Below are 12,820 nucleotides of genomic sequence, written 5' to 3' on the forward strand. Positions count from 1 at the left end.
AGGTGGAGTGGACTGTCAGCACTGTGGGCTTCTGAGTGGAGCCACAGAATCAACTTTATCCTCCTCAGCTTCGGACTCTGCTGTGTGAATCCAGTCTAGGAGGGCCCGGAGACTTAGGGTTGAGAGCATGGCCATCCCTGGACACAGCCAGATGTTTCCTCTTTGGCAGTAGAAGGACACAATGCCTTCTAGAGTTGCCACTTAATATACATGAGATTACAGTTTGTGGACTGGATGAATCTAGAGACTTTTCTCACCTATGGGAAAATACACAAAGCATGTGAAAATCCTGCAAAGCACATTTTAAACACAAGTGTTTGTTTTTTCATTCATTCCCTTGACAAACATTTACTGAGCATCTCTGACCTTCCCTTCTGCTCTCTTGCTTTCTCCATTCCACCCACACTGGCCCCGTTGCTGTTAGTAGAACAAAGCAGGCACCCCCCTGCCTTAAAGAATGTGCTTTACCTGATCCTGGGCCGAGAACACTATTAACCAGCTATCTGCTTGGCTAACTTCCTTCCCTTCTCCGAGTCTTGCTCAAATCCCACCTTCTCAGTGATGCTTAAGCTGACCACTTTGTTTAACACTGCAAGCAGCTTCCCTTCTTGACCTTGCTCTACCTTTTCCTTTTTCGATGGTGCTTTTCATCTTTTAACATACCATGTACTTTATGTTGATCATTTATTGTTTGAGTTCTTGCTCTTGCATGTAAGTTTCATCAGGTCAGGAAACTTTGTTTTGTTCACCAAGCATCCCAAGGAACTAGTACAGTGACCTGGCACTTAAAAGACACTTGATAAATATTTGTCGAATTGGTAAGTCGGTACTGGAATAGTGGCAAACAATACAAATGTGACCACTGCTGTCACAGAGCTTATGATTTACTGGAGGGGACAACGAACAATTATAGAAATGCTTCTTTAGTGATCATCATGAGCTAGGATGGAAATATATGGAGTTCTATAAGAGTGTATGAAGGGCCCGACCTATTAGGGTGTCAGGGATGGTTTGCTGAGGGAGAAATATTTAGCTGGAGACCAGGAGGTTGAGTGGAGTAACCCGGCTGAAGGAAGGAGGGAAGGCAGAAGAAAGAACCGTGAATCTACTTGCATCCCAGATTTCAATTAGTTTGCAGTAGCCTAGCTTCTTCTGACAACTGAGTATGCCCATAACAGCCTCATCTGAAGGTGCCTCTCTTTTCTCTCAAAGCAGCTATTCAATTAAGTTTCAAAGAATCTGTAAACAGTTTCCTCCACCACTTGTGTCAACATCTAAACATCACTGCAGAACATTTCTCCTCCTATAGATGGATATTCTTTGGCAATTACATTCTTTATCTTCTGAACTTCTCCTTAATCAGATGAAAACACATATAAATAAATGTTTCTAAAAATTCAGGGATCAGTCCATTGAATAAGTAAAGTTTAAGTGTGCTTGGCAATGAATTGAGAATTTCAGAGATGTTGTCTCAGAAACAAAACCAAATAAAGGCTGAGGTAAAAATGCTTCATACGGAGATGAGAACCTCAGTTGATGAGTAATTCTTCAGGTATTCTTCCAAGCACCTGAAATAAAGTACTTTGCACAAGACAACTGAAAAAAACCTCTGTGGGGATTCCAAGGTCAAAGTTATAACAGTTGATCACCGGCTAGAGATCACCTGACTGCATAAGGCAGCTTTTTTCTTTTTATTTCTCAGAAGAACAAACATTTAAAAGAAAACACACACATATGGAATACTGAGTAAGTGGTAAACACTGTGAAAACGATTAGAAAAGCTCATGAACACTAACAGACCTTGAATATTCACTTGTTGACAAGGATGTGGAAAAAAGGGAACCCTGTGCACTGTTGGTGGGAATGTAAATTGGTGTAGCCACCATGGAAAACAGTATGGAGGTTCCTAAAAAAATTAAAAATAGAACTACTGTATGATCCAAAAATTCCACTTCTAGGTATTTACCTTAAGAAAGCAAAAACACTAACTCAAAAAGATATATACACCCCCATGTTCACTGAAGGATTATTTACAATAGCCAAGACATGTACACAATCTAAGTTTCCATCAACAGATGAATGGATAAAGAAGATATGGTACATGTATGCAATGGAATATTACTCAGCCATAAAAAGGGAATTCCAACATGGATGGGCCTTGAGGGCATTATGCTAAGTTAAATAGTCAGATAGACAAAGACAAACACTGTATGGTCTCACTTATATGTGGAATCTAAAGAAACAAAACAAAACAAAAACAAAAAACCCAGCTTATAGAGAGCAGATTGGTGGTTGCCAGAGTCAGGGGTAGAGGTGTGGGCAAAATGGGTGAAGGTGGTCAAAAGGTACAAACTGCTAGTTACGAAATAAATAAGTCATGGGGGTGTAATGTACAACATGGTGACTATAGTTAAAAATACTGCATTGCATATTTACAAGTCGCTAAGAGAGTAAGTCTTAAAAGTTCTCATCATACACACAAATTCGTAACTAAGTATGGTGACAGATGTTAAGTGAACTTGTGGTGACCATTTCACAATATATACATATATCAAATCATTATGTTGTGTACCTGGAACTAATACGTTATATGTCAATTATACCTCAATAATAATAAAGAATTAAGAAAAATTCACTTGTTAACTCACCTCTGGGAACGCAACCTTGGAACTGGAAGCAGGAGGAAAAACAACATCCTTTCTGGAACTCTGTGTTCCCAGCTTCAGAGATGCTCCTGTGATCAAGCCACAGATGAGACGGTACCTGAGAACCAGACTTAACGCTTACTGGAGGAACATGTAAGTGCCTCCCCGGAGGACTTTAGCTCCATTAATAAAGCCTCTGAGGACTCAGTGTTCTTTTTGTTTTGTTTCTATTTTATTTTGTTTTTGCTCAGTTAGCCAGATTATGGAGAGGAATGCATAACTTCACTTGAGGCTTGTGGTGGTTGTGAGCATTTCAAAGGAAGCAGTAACTTTATTTCAGGATTTCTCTCTCTATCAGTCAGGAAAAGCTAGGTTACGCTGCTGTAACAAACAAGCCACAATCTCAGTGGCTTAAAACAATTTTTCATGTAAGATTACATGTCCATTTCGGATTGGGCAGGAGGGATTGGCTCTTCATATCTAGCAACTCCTGCTCTCCTGCTCATGGAGCAGCCATCATCTCTAACACTGTGGGTCATCAGACCAGAGGGGAAAACTGGAGGGTTTTGCACTGACAATTAATTGGTTATAACTCATTGCCCCAAACTAATTACATGACCCCACCCAATCCCAAGAGGAATAGGTGGTACAATCTTACCATATTCCTGGAAAGGAGGAGAACAAGAAATATTGGGCAAACAGCTTTAATAGCTATCATGCCAATCCTTGACCTGGCCATTTATTATTGGGTGTAAAACCCTCTCTGAAAGAGATGGGAGTACTTCTTTGCAAGGGTCAACAAGAGCCTGGAAATTGCTGTCCTTCTGGTCTTAAATGAGAAAGTATAAGCCTCTGCTGAGTCATGGAGGGAGTAACTGAAGGGGAATCATGAATCCACATCCTGTTATACCCCTGTTACTTTTATTTCCGATGAAGACGTGTTGTTGTCACCCATCCTTTTCTTTAATACACATACTACACTAATTTTAGCCAGCTGCATCTATCAGGCTAAACTTAGTTTTGCTGTGGTTATAAATAGTCTCCAAATCTCACGTCCTAACTATAACAAGTTTATTTTTCATCCATGCTACTCTCCACTCTAGGTATGTATATATCTGCTTACCTCAGTCACTCAGAGACACAGGAGTTCTGAGGCTGCATCACCACATGTGTTTCCACATCACCCTGCAGTTGGAAAGTGAGGTGGTGACCCCCCAAACCACTCTTCAAGTTTCTTCTTGGAAGGTACACACATCACTTAATGCTCAAAATTCACTGGAGACACCAACTCACATGGCCATATCTGATTTCAAGAAGACGGGAAAGTGCAATGCTACCATGTGCCCAGAAAAGGGAGAAACCAGGAAAAGTTGGGGAGCAACCCCATAGACTACCCCACCAACCAGACATGGAACGAAGGTTAGAAACCCTCTTGGATGGAATTGCTACAGTAATCTCTAGGCAGCCCAGGATTGGTAACTAATACAAGCAGCTGAGCAGTTGAGGAAGAACTTGACTTTCCCAAAGCATGGTAAAGTTCAAAACTATTTTCATGTTCCTTCTCTCTTTTGCGAGATAAACCAGGCATGAGTTATTATCCCTATTTTAAAGAAAAGAGAGGCTCCGAGAAATGACATGTTTTTCCAAATTCCACACTGCTTCAGGTGACAAAGGCAGAACAACCACCAGAGCTCCAATTCAGAATCATCTCCCATCCCTCTGTGCCAGCCACCACCCTGGGTACATCTTCGGGCACCAGCGACTCCTGAGCCCCAATCTGTGTGCTAAAGTAAGGCGTGATGTGGGAGATTGGAGTGAGTGGCTAGAAAGCAATAAGACCGGCAATTAGTTTGGTGTTTTAAGTAAAAAGATGCCTTGTTCATCAAAAACAAAGAATTCAATATTACTCTTAATATAGACTTTTTGACTATATAAGCAATATATGGTCATTGTAAATATTTGGAAAATATTAAACATATTCAGAAAAAAATTAAAATTATCCACCCAGATTTAAATACTGTTTTTGAAAAGCTCCTTGTTCAAATGAAAATTCTGGGCCTGTAAAAACATATGAAAGAAACCCAAGTGTATTCACCATGTAGCTTTAGAACAAGTCATCATTGTAATTGCAGTTGAAGCCTCCTCCTCTGTAGCTTTCTGATCCTCTCCCTTTCCCTCCAGAGGTAACTAGTATCCAGGATTTGGTGGTTTTTTTTTTTTTTTTTTTTTTTTTTTTTTTTTTTTTGCGGTACGCGGGCCTCTCACTGCTGTGGCCTCTCTCATTGCAGAGCACAGGCTCCGGACGCGCAGGCTCAGCGGCCATGGCTCACAGGCCCAGCTGCTCCGCGGCATGTGGGATCTTCCCAGACCGGGGCGCAAACCTGCGTCCCCTGCATCGGCAGGCGGACTCTCAACCACTGCGCCACCAGGGAAGCCCCAGGATTTGGTGTTTATAAAATTTTCTGTATGTCCTAATGTCAACTACGTGTGAATATACTCATAAAAATTTGCTCATGTTTTCAAATTTTATTTAAATGGCATCATACTATCCTAACTTTTGGCGACTTGTTTATTTTTTTCTCTGAATATTATGTTTTTAAGAGTTATCCAGGTTGACACAAGCAGCCCTAGTTCATTCATTTAACTGCCTTGAACCGCACTTCTCAAACTTTTATAGGCATAAGAATCACCAGGGGAGCTTGTTAAAATACAGATTCTGTTTGGGTAGGTCTGGAATTCTCAGGTGCAGTGAATGAGGCTGGTGAGGAATCACATTTTGGGGAAAAGGGCTGTATAGTATTCCTTTGAATGCACATGGCACAATTTATTCATCTAGTCCCCTGCTGATGGACTTTTAGCTTGTCTGTAAATTTTTGTTTTGCCATTACAAACAATGTTATGGTGAGCTTTTCTTTTTTTTTGCATCTCTCTTGGCACACCTGTGCAAGAGATCTCTCCCTTACAGGCGGAGGAAAGGAGTTGCTGGGTTACAGAGCCTGCAGCTGTTCAATTTAAGTCCTGCTGAGTTGCTCTCCAAAGTCGTAGCTCCAACCGATCACTGCCAGCAGTTCAGAAGAATTCCTTTTGTTCCACATCCTTGCTGCACATGGTATTGTCAGTGGTGAGTTGTTTTTTCGTATATTTATTGGACATTGACTTTTTTCTTTAACATCTTTATTGGCGTATAATTGCTTTACAATGGTGTGTTAGTTTCTGCTGTATAACAAAGTGAATCAGTTATACATATACATATGTTCCCATATCTCTTCCCTCTTGCGTCTCCCTCCCACCTCCCTATCCCACCCCTCTAGGTGGTCACAGAGCACCCAGCTGATCTCCCTGTGCTCTGCGGCTGCTTCCCACTAGCTATCTACCTTACATTTGGTAGTGTATATATGTCCATGCCTCTCTCTCACTTCGTCCTAGCTTACCCTTCCCCCTCCCCATATCCTCAAGTCCATGCTCTAGTAGGTCTGGGACATTGACTTCTTTAGTCTTTCTTCCAATCTTATGTGGTGGGTACTCCTCTCAGTGCATAACTCAAAAATACAACTTTTTCACTTTACCCAAACACAATTGAATTTAATTTTGAACTTGTATTTTGCTACGCTGGTAGAAAATGAATCTTGCTCAGTTTGGGGTTCTCTCATCACTTCTTCCCCCTGAGTTTAAACCTAAATTCCTGGTAGAAAATGAATCTTGCTCAGTTTGGGGTTCTCTCATCACTTCTTCCCCCTGAGTTTAAACCTAAATTCCAGGAGGTGTATGTAGTTCCAGGGGGTTGGGAGCAGGCTCCGGGTCCCTCATCTCTATGTTGACAGTGAGTTGTTCTTTATTCCTGCAACCTCTACTGTCTCAACTTTGAGTGCAGCTGAACTATCTGCTTTTCTTGCCATACTGGGTGAGGAAACATCTGCTAGGCTCTCTAAAGACCCAGGGGCCTAGATTCCTCAGGTAGCAGTTTCCTCCCTGAGCTTTTAAGGGGTCTTCTTACTAAGGATATCACACTGCCCATCCAACAACCCCCTTCTGGGACCCATTAACTCCCAGCAACTGTCTTCTTTTTGTCTGTTTTGCCAGTCTTTACTGGTCCCCTAAAGGTGTATACTTTTGGAAATGAAAGTCAGGAACACTCCTTTGGTTTTTCTTTCAGTCAGTCACATCCTGCCCCTGAAGCGATGGGAAGAGAAAGGCCTAGCTGCTTGAATGGAGGGAAGGCGGAGGGAAGGGGAGATGGTGGCCGTGTGAAATGGTGCAGCCGATGTAGAAAACCATTTGGCAGTTTCTCAAAAGGTTAAACATAGCGTTACCATGTGACTCAGCAATTCTCCTGTGTGTACACCGAAGAGAAATAAAAATATAGGTCCATATAAAAACAGATGTTCAGGGCTTCCCTGGTGGCGCAGTGGTCGAGAGTCCGCCTACCGATGCAGGGGACATGGGTTCGTGCCCCGGTCCGGGAAGATCCCACATGCCGCAGAGCGGCTGGGCCCGTGAGCCATGGCCGCTGAGCCTGCGCGTCCGGAGCCTGTGCTCCGCAACGGGAGAGGCCACAGCAGTGAGAGGCCCGCGTATCGCAAAATAAATAAATAAATAAATAAAGATGAATGGTGTGCTGGTACCTGCTACAACATGAATGAATCTAGGAAACATACAAAGTGAAAAACGCTTGACACATAAGACCAGGTATTGTCTGATTCCATTTACATGAATGTCCAGAACAGGCAAATCTATAGACATAAGGTATATCAGTGGTTGCCTAGGTCTGAGGGGAAAGGGACTGGGGAGGAATGAGGAGTGGCTGCTAATGGGTCTGGGGTTTCCTTTTAAGGTGATGAATGTTCTAGAATTGATTATGGTGTTGGTTACACAACCCTCTGAATATACTAAAAGTCATTGAATTGTACACTTTAAAAGTGTGGATTGTATGGTATGTGATTTATATCCCAATAAAGCTGCTAAAAAAAAAAGTGAGCCAATTGAAAACATACTGGTTGTTCCCCACCAAATGATGTATTTTCCAACTACACGAACATCATATATATTAGAGATATTTAAAAAATTGGAAGCAGATCCTATATACAGGTTATCCTACTTTCCCTCCTAAATATGTATTAGACACCTACTTTGATCCAAGTACCATGGTGGATGCTGTGGAAATACAAAGAAGGGTAAGGCGTATCCCTTCCTTTGAGAAGCTTACAATATGATTGTTTCCATCCGCTTGACTTCTAGCTGCTGTGGTCTGCAGGTGGTATCAATTATTCTTTTCACCTGTCCAAATTAACATTACAAACTTTACTGAGTTGAGAGCAGCAGTTAAAATAATCAAGAGGTTAGAAGAATTCTGTAAGAAGTCATACTAAAAAGATTTAAACTTTTCAGTCAGTAAAGACAGATGTGGAGAGGGCTAAGTTGCCTTGAACTGAAATGTATGCTCCAAGTCTAAGAATTCTCAACTTTGCAGCCTTTGAAGAATCCCTGTTGCAACCTATATTTATTAAGTCAGGCCCTGGGGGTGAGATACAGGCATAGGTAGGTCTTTAAAACGCCCCACTGGATTCTAATATGCATTTTGGAAACTATGGGCTTAGATGCTTGAACCAAGTGGTTTGTTGTGAATAAGGAAATGTGTTACAATATAAAGGGGAGGGGCAATTAACTTGGGGAATGCATTACCCATAAAAGAGTATGTTTGGAAGGTTAGGCCATACTCAATGTGACTCGCCTGGGTGACATGGTGATGTAAATAGGTAATGTGGCTCCCAATAGCACGTTTGTGACAAGCAACAGTCATAAGGACATAGGTGTTTACAAAGCAAGAGCTAGAACCGTAGGTTAGAATCCATAAGAGGCAATCATCAGTCCATTAAACTGGAAAGGCTAAGCCAAAAAAAAAAAAATGTGTTGAAGGATGTTCAAGGAGAATTGAAGAGGAGGAAGTAAGAGAAGCAGGAACTTCAGGAGTTAACTCCTTGAATGCTGAGTGATGACTCTATGTGTGCCCCAAGGTAATTTGGCTGGGTCAAAGGTGGAAGTGTTATATGACTGAGTTAGGTTTATGAGGACTTGTAGGCTATAATTAAGGACAATTAGAGATATTTGGGACCTAGCAATACCTTTTGGGCTTAGATCATGAAGGGCAACAACACTATTCCTTGAAACAGTCATGAGTCTCCACTCTTAAAAACAAAATATTGGGCTGAATGGGATTGCCCTCTGGTCTGGCTGTCATTCCAACGTTCTAATGTCTTCCTTTTAATTTTCCATTTTTTAAGAAAAGGATTGATTGTTAAGATGAGAAGGGGAGGGGCTTCCCTGGTGGCGCAGTGGTTGAGAGTCCGCCTGCCGATGCAGGGGACACGGGTTCGTGCCCCGGTCCGGGAAGATCCCACATGCCGCGGAGCGGCTGGGCCCGTGAGCCATGGCCACTGAGCCTGAGCGTCCCGAGCCTGTGCTCTGCAACGGGAGAGGCCACAACAGTGAGAGGCCCGCGTACCGCAAAAAGAAAAAAAATGAGAAGGGGAAGAGAATTATGACTGGTATTTTCGTCCACCATACGATAGAAGCAGGGGCACATGTTTCTGTGTTTGCTCAAGGCCCTATGCTGAACAGGATGCACTGTAGACATCATGGCTTTTTGCAAAGCATTATTCCTTTAGTAGCAGTGGAACTGAACACAGAATGTCAACCTCCATATTATTGTGGTCTTGGCATTGGAGTTAAGAGTCTTGGCACTAGGAGCTATTTCCTGGTGCAGGAACCTAGAGGAACCACTTTCCTGTTATGTTTCAACTATCCAATTCATCTATCTTCTCTTCCAAAGGATCCATAGAAGCAGGCTAACTCGGTTGTGGCGAAACCCCACCCAGGCCTTTTGGACGGATAGGCAGAATGTCCCCTGGCAGATAGGCTGTCTGCAAAGCAGGAACAGAGCATGCATGGGGAGGGTCCAAGAGAGGGTCTAATCACAACATTATGGAAGACTCTGGCAGCTGGAGACCCCCAAGGGCATTTGGTTTAGAATCAAGTCAGAATTTACTCAGCATCTCTGAAATAACTCTAAACTGAATATCTGAAGCTGTCTTACAGGGGAGCCATTTGATAGTTCGTCTCTTTCTTTGGTTGCGTTTTAAAGTACATTTTAACCCAAGTTCCAATTCCTCGTAGGATTGAGCCCTTGTACTTTGAAAAAATGAGGGTATTTGAGATTTTAAAACCCATGTGCTGGGAAAGATAAGGAGTCCCAGAATTTTAGTTCTGCTAACACGGTCATAAGAGAAGATTGTAGCTTTTGCAAAAGCAAATGGGTTTTTGGTTGGTTTGATTTTGATAGAATGGATTGATTATTGATATTAAAGTTGGAGAAGGGCGAGATTTTGATATGAGACGCTGGACTTGTTTTATTTGTTCTAATATCTCTTCATTTGGCTACTGGTCTAATCTTTGAGCTGGAAAAACAACGTTGTTGTTAAGGGTTGGAATTGTCTCAATTTTGTTCTTACTTTTATATATGTGGACGCTGTTTGATTAAAGCACTTGCACATTCAGTTTATTTTCTTAAAGTTTGTTATAGACATAACCAAAGTTCTGCGGATTTGTAAATAAATTATATCTAACTGTACATAACCTGGGTTACATTCCTGGGTGAATCATATCAACATTGGCAGAACGTTTAAATAAACATTCTAGAGAAGGTTAAACAGAGGTTAAACAGTTTATTCTCCCCTTCATACCAAGTTCCTTAGACGTTTGAATTCATCCTTAAAGCTTCTATTTGACTCAACAATTTCAAGAACAAAAAATTTCAAGATCAATCTAAGTAAAAACTATTAATTTTCTTTGATAAGAAAGCATGTTAATCTTTCACTAATCACTCAATTGAAACAGATCCTTAAAAAAAGAAAAAAATCACTGCTCCCCCCAATGTTACAATATAAAATATGTTTGCTAAAGAGATTTTCTCACTATAACATCAACAGGAGTTTCAACTTTTAATAAAATTTATGGGTGGAGTGGGCATTGAGGTAAAATAAATGAGTTAGAACGTTGGAATTCCTTTGTGTTTCTAGTGAGGCCCAGCATCCCTAACTTCTTTCTATAGTAGACTTTATCCCTTTGAACACAGGAGTTGACACATGACCTCTTGGCCCCAGTGCTTTGTCCAAAATAGACATGTGATCCAATCTGGACCAATTTTAGTCCTTCCTTGAAATTGGAAATAAATAATTCTTTTTCCTCTCAGAGCAGGGAACTTTTGGGATGTAAGTCCATCACAATGGGCCACCATATTCCTCTTTGCATGGAGAATGAGCTTTTGGAGTGTGAGAGAATGAGAGCAACAGGTAAATAAAAGGGAAGAGAAACAGAGATGGGTATAGTTATAGGAGAATTGTGAAAAATGGAAGACACTAGAGTTACTGAAGTCTAAATTGCTGTTAGGTAGGAGTGTTAGGAATGCCAGGAAACTGTTATGTTTATTATTTGGATGCTACTGAAGATGCTCGTCCACTAAATCACTCAGTGTACTCTTTGTAAGGGAATATATTTCCCACTCCTCCTGTTACCTTGTGGAGAGAGATCCCTGCTGTCACACTTGGCCTCTCTTGCCACTTCTTACCCCATGGCAAGAGGGGTGCCTGGTTTAACTGGTAGTGTGAAAGAAGAAACTGGGTATGGTCAGCTAAACTCTTCCCTCTTTCTTCTCTTTAGGGATTTGCCTGCCATTGAAGAGCCTATGTTCTGGTCTGGTTCAATGATGTGCATGTTGAAGTATTGGGGAGAAAAAATAAGATGGATTCATGGATAGATAGGACAGGTGGGTGCCTAATTACAGAACAAAGCAAGAATAGTAAAACATTAATGTAGCATTTAGGTAGAGAGTGTATGGGTGTTAACTGTAAAATTCTTTCAATTCTGTTGTATGTTTGAAAATTTTCAAAACAAAATTTTGGAAAAAAACCCAGTGTGCATTATGATGTTATAGCTTGACACAGGCATTTGATATAAATTGAGAAGTAGATAGAGACTATATTCCTTAAAAAGAGCCTGTTTTGCATCAGATATTGTTTTGCAGATCACATTGGCATTACAACCACGTGTAAGTCTAGCTGTACAGCTTCAAAAAGTGACCAGGAAAGGAGAGGGAATGAAAAGGACACTGAAGCTGTGTGGCTGACAGGGTCTTGCTGCTCCAGCTGTGTGTCAGGCCTGTGCCTCTGAGGTGGGAGAGCCAAGTTCAGGACACTGGTCCACCAGAGACCTCCCAGCTCCACGTAATACCTACCAGCGAAAACTCTCCCAGAGATCTCCATCTCAATGCTAAGACACAGATCCACTCAATGACCAGCAAGCTACAGTGCTAGACACCCTATGCCAAACAACTATCAAGACAGGAACACACCCCCACCCATTAGCAGAGAGGCTGCCTAAAATCATAATAAGGTCACAGACACCCTAAAACACACCACCAGACGTGGTCCTGCCCACCAGAAAGACAAGATCCAGCCTCATCCACCAGAAGACAGGCAATCGTCCCCTCACCAGGAAGCCTACACACCCCACTGAATCAACCTTAGCCACTGGGGGCAGACACCAAAACAACGGGAACTACGAACCTGCAGTCTTCGAAAGGAGACCCCAAACACAGTAAGTTAAGCAAAATGAGAAGACAGAGAAACACACAGCAGATGAAGGAGCAAGGTAAAAACCCACCAGACCAAGCAAATGAAAAGGAAATAGGCAGTCTATGTGAAAAAGAATTCAGAGTAATGATAGTAAAGATGATCCAAAATCTTGGAAATAGAATGGAGAAAATACAAGAAACATTTAACAAGGACCTAGAAGAACTAAAGAGCAAACAAACAATGATGAACAACACAATAGATGAAATTAAAAATTCTCTAGAAGGAATCAATAGCAGAATAACTGAGGCAGAAGAATGGATAAGTGATCTGGAAGATAAAATAGTGGAAATGACAACTGCAGAGCAAAATAAAGAAAAAAGAATGAAAAGAATTGAGGACAGTCTTAGAGACCTCTGGGACAAGATTAAACGCAGCAACATTTGAATTATAGGGGTCCCAGAAGAGGAAGAGGAAAAGAAAGGGACTGAGAAAATATTTGAAGAGATTATAGTTGAACACTTCCTTAATATGGGAAAGGAAATAGTCAAT

The 12,820-nt window shown here is 41.5% G+C and overlaps 1 long non-coding RNA gene across 1 annotated transcript; it reads left to right on the forward strand.

Annotated features, from left to right (window-relative positions):
* The first annotated feature begins 1,766 nt into the window (after positions 1–1,766).
* On the forward strand, positions 1,767–7,242 carry LOC141278776 (uncharacterized). The gene is made up of 3 exons (XR_012331973.1): positions 1,767–2,798; positions 3,749–5,766; positions 6,799–7,242. It is a non-coding gene; the product is annotated as an uncharacterized lncRNA (long non-coding RNA).
* The last annotated feature ends 5,578 nt before the right edge of the window (positions 7,243–12,820 follow it).

The sequence above is a fragment of the Tursiops truncatus genome, chromosome 5 (genome assembly GCF_011762595.2).
Source record: "Tursiops truncatus isolate mTurTru1 chromosome 5, mTurTru1.mat.Y, whole genome shotgun sequence".
Taxonomy (NCBI): Eukaryota; Metazoa; Chordata; class Mammalia; order Artiodactyla; family Delphinidae; genus Tursiops; species Tursiops truncatus.